Consider the following 12,036-nt stretch of genomic DNA (forward strand, 5'->3'; position numbering starts at 1 on the left):
TTGTCAGTTTTTGTTCATGTATAGTTTTTCATAAATTCTGTTGCATTTTTTCCTGTAAATGTTTGCAAGAAAACGAATCCTATGGTAACATATATATACCTTGATAATAAATTTACTTTGACTTTGAAGTGAACCAGAAGGCCATCATGTTATGATCTATCCTTGCAGCTGACCAAAAGCTAGATTGATTTCAAAAAACACCTTAAGAGCTAAAAGGCAGTAGAAGGGTTTTAGCTGAAGGCATGGCAGCCTGTGGAACAACTAAAATGGGGGATGTATGAAGCCAGAAGGGAGAAGCCCAGAAACCATAGGAGGAGTGAGACCACAGAGTGATTTGAAAATAGGCATCAGAATTTTAAATTGGAGGCATTGCATCTACATAGCATCCACACCAGAACCAACAGACTTTCCCCAAGCATTAAGACTGATGAACACCTTCAGCCACGAATGCACTCCTCCACTCACCCACCACTGCTTTATCATTTCCTGTCACGGTCACCATATGTACAGATGTCCTGTGCCTAGCATTCCTTTATGGACATACAATCTGTATCGTAAGTTATCTTATGTATTTATTCATTATTGTGTTTTTAGTCTCATGTTCTTTATCTCGTGTGTTTTTTTTTCTCTGGATCAGATTTGGAGTAACAATTATTTTGTTTTCCTTTACACTTGCGTGCTGGAAATTAAACAATCTTGAATCTTGCCCATCAAGAGCCAGTATAGATTGGCAAACTGCATTGATGAGGAGATGATTGAGTCATACTTGGAATGAACTAAGATGTTTCAACAGTGTTTTGGATGCTTTATCGAGTGTAGAATGTGAGAGGTAGGTCAAGCACCTCCTGAAATAGTCATTTCTAGATGCAGCAGGAATATGGACGAGATGGTGATTGGAAATTCATGTGATAGTCCAAGTGGGTCCTAACCTGTGTTTTTTAATGTTGCGACGTAATGTCCCAACAGGCGCACCTGATGAAGGGTCTCTGTTCAAAATGTTGATTGTTTATTCCTCTCCATCGATTATTACTTGCCCTGCTGAGTTCCTCCAGCACATTGTGCATTGCTGCTCTGGATTTTCAGCATCTATAGATTCTCTGGTGATTATGTCTCAACTTATGAAGGCAAGCATGTTATGTGCCGACTTTACCACCCCATCAATCTATGTTGCCACTCTCAGGGAACTATGGATCTCAGGCCTCTGTTCATCAGCATTCCTTAGTGCCCTACCATTTAGAATCAGTGGTGGCATTCGTCAGTCCCGAGAGACCATGGATCTGCGCCTGGAGTCCAGGGTGCAGGCCTGGGCAGGGTTGTATGCGAAACCAGCAGTTGTCCAAGCTACAGGCCTTCCCCTCTCCACGCCACCAATGTTGTCCAAGGGAAGGGCACTAGGACCCATGCAGCTTGGCACCGGTGACGTCGCAGAGCAATGTGTGGTTAAGTGCCTTGCTCAAGGACACAAACACGCTGCCTCAGCTGAGGTTCGAACCAGTGACCTTCAGGTTACTAGTCTGATGCCTTGCCCACTAGGCCACGCGCCAACACAAATTAGAATCAGTATCTGATTTATTATCACTGTCTTATAACATGAAATGTGTTGTATATGGCAGCAGTATAGTTGCAAAGACTTAAAATTACTATAAACTAAATAAATATTTCAAAAAATGAGGAATAATGAATTAATTAGCCTTTGTGGTTCATGAATCATTTTTAGCCTTTGTGGTTCTGATGGCAGAGGAGAAGAAGCTGTTCCTAATATGTTGCATCTGGGACTTACCTGATGGGAGTAATGTGAAGAGAGCATGTCCTGTGTAATGGGGGTCTATAATGATGGATGGCACCTTTTGAAGATGTCCTTGAATCTGGGGAAGCTCTGTCGGGTACGCTGTATACAGGCGGTTCCTGTTAATTGGACCATCAGTTAATTGGAGCAGCCACTGATTTGGGATAACCCTTTAAGTTCAAAAACTAATCAAGAAAATAGCTGGGATTTCCTTTGTTTATTTGGGACACTATTCTGTTTAATTGGACAGCTGACTATTACCGATCAGTTTCTAATTAGCATCAGTTGCATATGCACTTGTGTAGCTGTTAGACACTATGCCATACTTGGAGAGAACAGTTTTAAATAATGTCAGTTGTGTGTGTGTGTGTGTTTGTAAAGCAGTGATTTTTGTCACTGATTTGAGAAATAAGCACTAAGACAATTCAGAACTGTTTTGCTCATTGTGATTTTAAATATTCAGGCTTGGAGATGTTGGAAATGGCTGGGAGTGAAAATTAAATGATTTCACTGCTACAACAAGTTAGGACCTACAAAGATTTTGACGGTATTGACAATCATCTTGAATGTTTCAATGAAAATAAAGATTTGGAGGTGCAATCATCAAAAGCATTGTATGAAGGCAGGCTATTTATTTGCACTCAGTATCTGTACTGATTTTGTTCATTTATGGTCAATCAGAAGAACAGTAGTGTACACTGGGTGAATTTGTCCATTGATAACTATTAGGAACTAATACAGTTTTATGGTACTGTAATAGTATTGGTAGTGTTCTAATTTGTTCTGTATTTTGTTTAAATATATAATTTGTTACTCTTATATCTTTTAAAATATTTACATGAAACTTTGGCTAATTGAGGCAGTTACTTAATTGGATCAAAATGTACTAGTCCCAATGTGTCTGTATTAACCAGAATTAACTTGCATTTGTTGAAATTAATTTCCATCCGTTAATACTCCACCCAGCTTTGCATCTGATGAATGGGCTAATTGTAACTTTAGATAACCTTTCTCCACACAAAATGCTGGTGGAACACAGCAGGCCAGGCAGCACCTATAAGGAGAAGCACTATCAACGTTTTGGGCCGAGACCCTTCGTCAGGACTAACTGAAAGGAAAGATACTAAGAGATTTGAAAGTAGTGGGGGGGGGGGGGTGGGAAATGTGAAATGATAGGAGAAGATCGGAGGGGGTGGGATGAAGCTAAGAGCTGGAAAGGTGATTGGCGAAAGTGATATAGAGGTGGAGAAGGGAAAGGATCATGGGACGGGAGGCCTCGAGAGAAAGAAAGGGGTGGGGACCACCAGAGGGAGATGGAGAACAGGGAAACAACTAAATATGTCAGGGATGGGGTAAGAAGGGGAGGAGGGGCATTAACGGAAGTTAGTGAAGTCAATGTTCATGCCATCAGGTTGGAGGCTACCCAGCCAGTATATAAGGTGTTGTTCCTCTAACCTGAGTTTGGATTCATTTTGACAATAGAGGAGACCATGGATAGACATATCAGAATGGGAATGGAACGTGGAATTAAAATGTGTGGCCACTAGGAGATCCTGCTTTTTCTGGAGGACCGAGTGTAGGTGTTCAGCAAAACGGTCTCCCAATCTGCGTCGAGTCTCACCAATATATAAAAGGCCACACCGGGAGCATCGGACGAAGTATACCACACCAGCCGACTCATAGGTGAAGTGTCGCCTCACCTGGAAGGACTGTCTGGGGCCCTGAATGATGGTGAGGGAGGAAATGTAAGGGCAGGTGTAGCACTTGTTCCATTTACAAGGATAAGTGCTAGGAGGGAGATTGGTGGGAAGGGATAGGGGGGACAAGTGGACAAGGGAGTCGCGTAGGGAGTGATCCCTGTGAAAAGCAGAAAGAGGGGGCAAGGGAAAAATGCATTTGCTAATGGGATCCCGTTGGAGGTGACGGAAGTTACAGAGAATTATACGTTGGAGCTGGAGGCTGGTGGGGTGGTAGGTAAGGACAAGGGGAACCCTATCCCGAGTGGTGTGGCGGGTGGATGGGGTGAGGGCAGATGTGCGGGAAATGGGAGAGATGCGTTTGAGAGCAGAGTTGATGGTGGACGAAGGGAAGCCCCTTTGTTTAAAAAAGGAAGGCATCTCCTTCGTCCTGGATTGAAAAGCCTCATCCTGAGAGTAGTTGCGGCGGAGACGGAGGAATTGTGAGAAGTGGATAGCATTTTTGCAAGAGACAGGGTGGGAAGAGGAATAGTCCAGGTAGCTGTGAGAGTCTGTAGGCTTATAGTAGGTATCAGTAGATAGGCTGTCTCCAGAGATGGAGACAGAAAGATCAAGAAAGGGGAGGGAGGTGTTGGAAATGGACCAGGTAAATTTGAGGGCAGGGTGAAAGTTGGAGGCAAAGTTAATGAAATCGACGAGCTCAGCATGTGTGCAGGAGGCAGTGCCAATGCAGTCGTCACTGTAGCGAAGGAAAAGAGGAGGACGGATACCCGTATAGACTTGGAACATGGACTATTCCACAAAGCCAACAAAAAGGCAGGCATAACTGGGACCCATATGGGTGCCCATGGCTACACCCTTAGTTTGGAGGAAGTGGGAGGAGCCAAAGGAGAAATTATTGAGAGTAAGAACTAATTCCGCTAGACGGAGGAGAGTGGTGTTAGAGGGGAATTGGTTAGGTCTGGAAAATTCCTGAACGCATGCTGAGCTCGTCCTGACGAAGGGTCTCGGTCTGAAATGTCGACAGTGCTTCTCCTTATAGATGCTGCCTGGCCTGCTGTGTTCCACCGGAATTTTGTGTGTGTTGTTTGATTTTCCAGCATCTGCAGATTTCCTCGTGTTTAACCTTCCTCCCTATCTGCCCACCTCTAGTTTTCATGACATCTGTAAACTTACTATGCGCTTCTCTTGCACTAACATTCAAGTCACAAATAATAAACATCACAGCACCAATCCTTGTGATACACCACTAGTAGCAGATTTTTAATCATAGAAACTTCTTTTATTTCTACCCTTTGCCTCCCATCACCAAGCAAATTTTGGATTAAATTAGTTAACTTGCCTGGATGCTATGTGCCTTAACCTTCTAGACCAGCAGACTATATGGGAACTTGCAAAATGCTTTATTATAGTTAATATGGACAGTATCTACCACTGTCTCTTCAAACTCCTATGTTATCTCCTCAAAAAAAATTCAATTAAGTTTGTGACACCAGAATCAAATTCGTGAGACAAGCAACCAGTTAGATTTTCATTTTGATAAGAACAGAGGTCAAATAAGATCTGTTACTGAGGTTCTTTCAACTCAGGACTATTCCCGGTCCTTCAAATCTATTATCATTGTTACAGATGAAAACAGATGCTCAAAAATGAGGATATTGGTTTGGGCTTGGTGGAATTCAAAAATGGAATTCATATATTTTAGGCATGACAGCAGCTTTAACACATTTGAGGAGGGATTAGGAGTTTTTTTTTTCCAAGTGGTTATTTTTTAGATTTGAGGAAAGCATTAGAGTCGATGGTTATATAGGAGCTAGGAAGTGAGGTTGTACAGTTGACCCCCCTTATCTGCGAGGGATTGGTTCCTGGACCCCTCGTGGATACCAAAATTCGTGGATGCTCAAGTCCCTTATTCAACCTGTCTCAGTACGGTGGACATTAGGGCCCAGTGGCAGAGATCTGAATCCGCAGTGTTTCAGTTCACGAAAATAATCACGATCACAATTGAAAATAAAGTGGAAATAATAAAGCAATCGGAAAGGGGTGAAATCGGTCATTGGAAAAGCGTTAGGCTACGTCGGTCAACGATTGAAACAATTTTAAAGGTTAAAGTGAGAAAGGCTCTGCCCCGATGAAAATTACAACTATTACTAAGCAACGCAGTGCTTTAATTATTGGGTTTTGGGCTTTTGATCCTCCACATCAACCCGGCACGGTGCAGAGCGCACTCAGGAGCGATCTGTTCCGAGTCCCGAGAACTTCCGTTCCTGAGCCCAGCGCTGAAACGTACGTTCTTAAGTGTTTTATATGCATAGAAAGGTAAAATATATACTATAAACAAAGGCAAACGTTAGACTAACTGACGCTAAATAATACCGGATGTACCTGTTCTGACTTACTGAGTAGAAACTTCCGACATTTTTCGATCCCGATCCATGATAACCCACGCACATCCTCCCGTATACTTTGAATCATCTCTGGATTACTTATAATACCTAATACAATGTAAATGCTATGTAAAATAGTTGTTAGACTGCATTGTTTAGGGAATAATGACAAGAAAATAGAGTCTGTACATGCTCACAAAATGCTGGTGGAACACAGCAGGCCAGGCAGCATCAATAGGGAGAAGCACTGTCGACGTTTTGGGCCGAGACCCTTCGTCAGGACTAACTGAAAGGAAAGATACTAAGAGATTTGAAAGTAGTGGGGGAAGGGGGAAATGCGAAATGATAGGAGAAGACTGGAGGGGGTGGGATGAAGCTAAGAGCTGGAAAGGTGATTGGCGAAAGTAATACATAGCTGGAGAAGAGAAAGAATCATGGGACGGGAGGCCTCAGGAGAAAGAAAGGGATGGGGGGAGCACCAGAGGGAGATGGAGAATGGGTAAACAACTAAATATGTCAGGGATGGGTTAAGAAGGGGAGGAGGGGCATTAACGGAAGTTAGAGAAGTCAATGTTCATGCCATCAGGTTGGAGGCTACCCAGCTGCTATATAAGGTGTTGTTCCTCCAACCTGAGTTTGGGTTCATTTTGACAATAGAGGAGGCCATGGATAGACATATCAGAATGGGAATGGGACGTGGAATTAAAATGTGTGGGCACTGGGTGATCCTGCTTTTTCTGGCGGACCGAGCGTAGGTGTTCAGCAAAATGGTCTCCCAATCTGCATCGAGTCTCACCAATATATAAAAGGCCACACCGGGAGCACTGGATGAAGTATACCACACCAGCTGACTCACAGGTGAAGTGTCGCCTCACCTGGAAGGACTGTCTGGGGCACCTGAATGGTGGTGAGGGAGGGAGTGTAAGGGCAGGTGTAGCACTTGTTCTGTTTCCAAGGATAAGTGCCAGGAGGGGGTTCGATGGGAAGGGATGGGGGGGACGAGTGGACAAGGGAGTCGTGTAGGGAGTGATCCCTGCGAAAAGCAGAAAGGGGGGGGGGAGGGAAAAATGTGTTTGGTAGTGGGATCTCGTTGGAGGTGGCAGAAGTTACGGAGAATTATACGTTGGATCTGGAGGCTGGTGGGGTGGTAGGTAAGGACAAGGGGAACCCTATCCCGAGTGGTGTGGCGGGTGGATGGGGTGTGGGCAGATGTGCGGGAAATGGGAGAGATGCGTTTGACAGCAGAGTTGATGGTGGACGAAGGGAAGCCCCTTTGTTTAAAAAAGGAAGACATCTCCTTCGTCCTGGAATGAAAAGCCTCATCCTGAGAGCAGATGCGGCGGAGACAGAGAAATTGTGAGAAGGGGATAGCCTTTTTGCAAGAGACAGGGTGGGAAGAGGAATAGTCCAGGTAGCTGTGAGAGTCTGTAGGCTTATAGTAGATATCAGTAGATAGGCCGTCTCCAGAGATGGAGACAGAAAGATCAAGAAAGGGGAGAGAGGTTTTGGAAATGGACCAGGTAAATTTGAGGGCAGGGTGAAAGTTGGAGGCAAAGTTAATGAAGTCGACGAGCTCAGCATGCATGCAAGAGGCAGCGTCAATGCACCTCTTTTCCTTCGCTACATCGACGACCTTGACTTCACCACACCCTGTTCCAATGCCTGCCTTTTTGTTGGCTGTGTGGAACAGTCCATGTTCCAAGTCTATACGGGTATCCATCCCCCTCTTTTCCTTTGCTACATCGACGACTGCATTGGCGCTGCCTCTTGCATGCATGCTGAGCTCGTCGACTTCATTAACTTTGCCTCCAACTTTCACCCTGCCCTCAAATTTACCTGGTCCATTTCCAACACCTCCCTCCCCTTTCTTGATCTTTCTGTCTCCATCTCTGGAGACGGCATATCTACTGATACCTACTATAAGCCTACAGACTCTCACAGCTACCTGGACTATTCTTCTTCCCACCCTGTCTCTTGCAAAAAGGCTATCCCCTTCTCACAATTCCTCTGTCTCCGCCACATATGCTCTCAGGATGAGGCTTTTCATTCCAGGACGAAGGAGATGTCTTCCTTTTTTAAACAAAGGGGCTTCCCTTCGTCCACCATCAACTCTGCTCTTAAACACATCTCTCCCATTTCCCGCACATCTGCCCTCACCCCATCCACCTGCCACCCCACTCGGGATAGGGTTCCCCTTGTCCTTACCTACCACCCCACCAGCCTCCAGCTCCAACATATAATTCTCTGTAACTTCCGCCACCTCTAAAGGGATCCCATTAGCAAACGTATTTTTCCCTTACCCCCCTTTCTGCTTTTTGCAGGGATCGTTCCCTACGCGACTCCCTTGTCCACTCGTCCCCCCATCCCTTCCCACCGATCTCCCTCCTGGCACTTATCCTTGTAAATGGAACAAGTACTACACCTGCCCTTACACTTCCTCCCTCACCACCATTCAGGGCCCCAGACAGTCCTTCCAGGTGAGGCGACACTTCACCTATGAGTCGGCTGGTGTGGTATACTGCGTCCAGTGCTCCCGGTGTGGCCTCTTATATATTGGTGAGACTCGACGCAGACTGGGAGACCGTTTTGCTGAACACCTACGCTCGGTCTGCCAGAAAAAGCAGGATCACCCAGTGGCCACACATTTTAATACCACGTCCCATTCCCATTCTGATATGTCTATCCGTGGCCTCCTCTATTGTCAGAATGAATCCAAACTCAGGTTGGAGGAACAACACCTTATATACCAACTGGGTAGCCTCCAACCTGATGGCATGAACATTGACTTCTCTAACTTCCGTTAATGCCCCTCCTCCCCTTCTTAACCCATCCCTGACATATTTAGTTGTTTACCCATTCTCCATCTCCCTCTGGTGCTCCCCCCATCCCTTTCTTTCTCCTGAGGCCTCCCGTCCCATGATTCTTTCTCTTCTCCAGCTCTGTATTACTTTCGCCAATCACCTTTCCAGCTCTTAGCTTCATCCCACCCCGTCCAGTCTTCTCCTATCATTTCCCATTTCCCCCTTCCCCCACTACTTTCAAATCTCTTAGTATCTTTCCTTTCGGTTAGTCCTGATGAAGGGTCTCGGCGCGAAACATCGACAGCGCTTCTCCCTATTGATGCTGCCTGGCCTGCTGTGTTCCACCAGCATTTTGTGTGTGTTGTTGTTTGAATTTCCAGCATCTGCAGATTTCCTCGTGTTTGCTCTGTACATGCTCGAACAACAAGCGCTGGAAGAACACTTCCGGGTTTTTGCAATTCGTGGTTGGTTGAATTTGTGCATGTGGAACTCGTGGATAAGGAGGGCTGACTGTATATAATGAAGTACGTTGACTATGTGAGAGGGTGGAAGTGGTTTCTGTGACAAGTCATGCTCAAAGGGGCTTTAAGGGAAGATATGAAAGAAGCTAGAAGATGATATGATTCAGGTCTAGGTCAGTAATTCATTACTTACTTGTCAATTAATTAATTCTTTGTGATTTTTGTAATTTGTATAAGATTTCCCAAGTGTTGCTCAGCAAGTAAGTAGCTGATGAATCTGAGGATTTGTGAATAATTCTGAAATTTATCATGTTAACAAACCATAATTTTGCTTACACACTGAGGAGCTGAAGCCTTATTAGGAGGTGCTTTGTGTTGAATACAGTTTCCGGAATAAAATTCTACTTGCTTTCTAGCTGTGAAGTGCTTGTTAAATGCATGTAAGAAGGCTAAGCACAATACAGAATAATGATCAACGGGGTATTGCCCATAATTGCCACAGTAATTGTCTTCTGCACAAAGAGGTCATGGTTAACTGGTCTAGCAAATGCAAATGTTGCTGGTACAGTGTGGGGCATCACGTTGCGATAAATTGTGTACAGATTGCTATAGTCGACAGCTACTCTGTGTGATGCCAGCCAAAGTGGCAAAAATTAGAAAAATGTTCTGTACTTAAATTTAGTGTCATCATTATGACAGCAAAGAGTAAAACCAATTCCAAAAATAGAGCGGTGTTTATAGTGACCATCAGGCTGTACATTATCTGGGCAGCATTAATTGGCTAAAATGCTTTGTTTCCTTCTCAAGAGAGAATCCTGGAAGGTGACAGTTCGTTTTGGGTTTACTAAAGACTGGTTTTAATTAATTAGAATCCATACCCACTGCAGTCAGAATGGAGCCAACCTTTCAGCAGTTAAACTGTCCAAATTCCTTTTAAAACTCAGAGGAATATTGGACTTTTTTTCTAGGTTTTATTCACACAGCTAACTAACCCACTTTCACACATAATTAACTTGTGTGTTGGTTTAAGGTGTTGTATAATTTTGGGCAAAGAGTTACCTTTGTACTCCAGCACATGTCAACTTCACTTTTTCATTCAATGTTATCCACTGAGACCATAGAATAAATAGTAGTTGTATGGTCTGGTAGTTATAGGTAGTTCTTTTTAAAGAAACATAAATGATTTACACACTCCCATGTTATAGAGTTTATAAATTGAGATTGTTTTTGGCCACCTAATTTGAAAGCATAGTAACCTCTTCTGTCAGCCCCTTTGGGTCCGGCAGAGAGCCGCTATCAGGCTGACATGTTTTTGAGGAATAAAATGTTCTCTGAAATGGAATTGTTATTTGTTTATTATTGTCACATGTACCAAAATACAATGGAAAGTTTGTCTTGCATACTGTTCATACAGATCAAACCATTACACAATGCATTGAGCTAGAATAAGGTAAAACAATAAAAGAATGCAGAATAAAGTGTAACAGCTACAGGTAGAGTGCAGTGCAGGTAAAAGATAAAGTGCAAGATCATAACAGGGTAGCTCTTATACAAGAGGTCTGTTCAAGAGTCTAATAACAGTGGGATAGAATCTGTCCTTGAGCCTAGCAGTACATGCTATTAAGCTTTTGTATCCTCTGCCTGATGGGAGTGGGGAGAAAAGAGAATGTCCGGGGTGGGTGGGGTCTCTAATTATGCTGACTGTTTTACCGAGGTAGTGTGAAGTGTAGACAGAATCCCTGAAGGGAAGGCTAGTTCCTGTGACGTGCTGAGCTTTGTCCTACTCTGCAGTTTCTTGAGATCATGTGCAGAGCAGTTGCCGTACCAAGCCATGATGCATCCAGGGAGATTGCTTTCTGTGGTATATTGAGAAAAATTGGTAAGGCTTGTCAGGAATGTTAGAAGTAATTTATTATCAAAGTACATTTATGTCCCCATATACAACCCTGAGATTAATTTTCTTGGGGCATACTCAATAAATCAATAATAGAATAATAACCATAATAAAATCAATGAAAGACCACACCAACTTGGGCATTAACCAGTGTGCAAAAGACAACAAACTGCAAATATAAAAAGAGAATAATTTAAAAAAGGATTAAATATTGAATTCATGAGATGATGAGTTGTAGAAAATGAGTCCATATGTGGTGGGAACAGTTCAGAATCAGGTTTTATATCACTGGCATATGTCGTGAAATTTGTTAATTTCTGTCAGCGATGGGGCAAGTGAAGTTGACTGAAGTCAGCCCCATCAGTTCAAGAGCCTGATCATTGAGGAGTAATAAATATTCCCGAATTTGGTGGTGAGAGTCCTGAGGCTCCTGTATCACCTTCCTGTTGGCAGCAGTGAGAAGAGAGCATGTCCTGGGTGGTGGGTTCTTGATGGTGGATGCTGCTTTTCTGCAACAGCACTTCGTGTGGATTGCTCAGTGGTGGGGAGGGCTTCATCCATGATGGACTAGGCCATATCCACTACTTTTTGTAGAATTTTATGTTCAAGGGCATTGGTGCTTCCATACCAGGCTTTAATGCAGCTAGTCGATATACTTTTTGCAAACTTCTAAAGAAATAGGAAGCACGCTGCCCTGCTCTCTTCGTAATTGCATTTATGTGCTGGGCCCAGGACAGGTCTTCTGAAATATTAACACCAAGGGATTTAAAGTTGCTGACCCTCTACATTTTTGATCCCTTGATGAGGAATGGCTCATGGTCCTCTAGTTTCCTCCTCCTTAAGTCAATAATCAGCTTCCTGGTATTGGTGCCATTGAGTGAGAGGTTGTTGTTATGGCACCGTGCAGCCAGATTTTCAATCACCCTCCTGTGTGCTGATTTGTCATCATCTCTGATTCGGCCAACAACAGCGGTGCTGTCAGCCAACTTAATTATGGCATTGGAGTTGTG

At 43.9% G+C, this 12,036-nt stretch overlaps 1 protein-coding gene across 1 annotated transcript in view; it reads left to right on the forward strand.

Moving 5' to 3' along the window:
- arhgap39 (Rho GTPase activating protein 39) overlaps window positions 1-12,036 on the forward strand; it is a 561,273-nt gene that overhangs the window by 114,930 nt on the left and 434,307 nt on the right. The window lies entirely within an intron of this gene.

This window comes from Hypanus sabinus, chromosome 6 (genome assembly GCF_030144855.1).
Source record: "Hypanus sabinus isolate sHypSab1 chromosome 6, sHypSab1.hap1, whole genome shotgun sequence".
Classification (NCBI taxonomy): domain Eukaryota; kingdom Metazoa; phylum Chordata; class Chondrichthyes; order Myliobatiformes; family Dasyatidae; genus Hypanus; species Hypanus sabinus.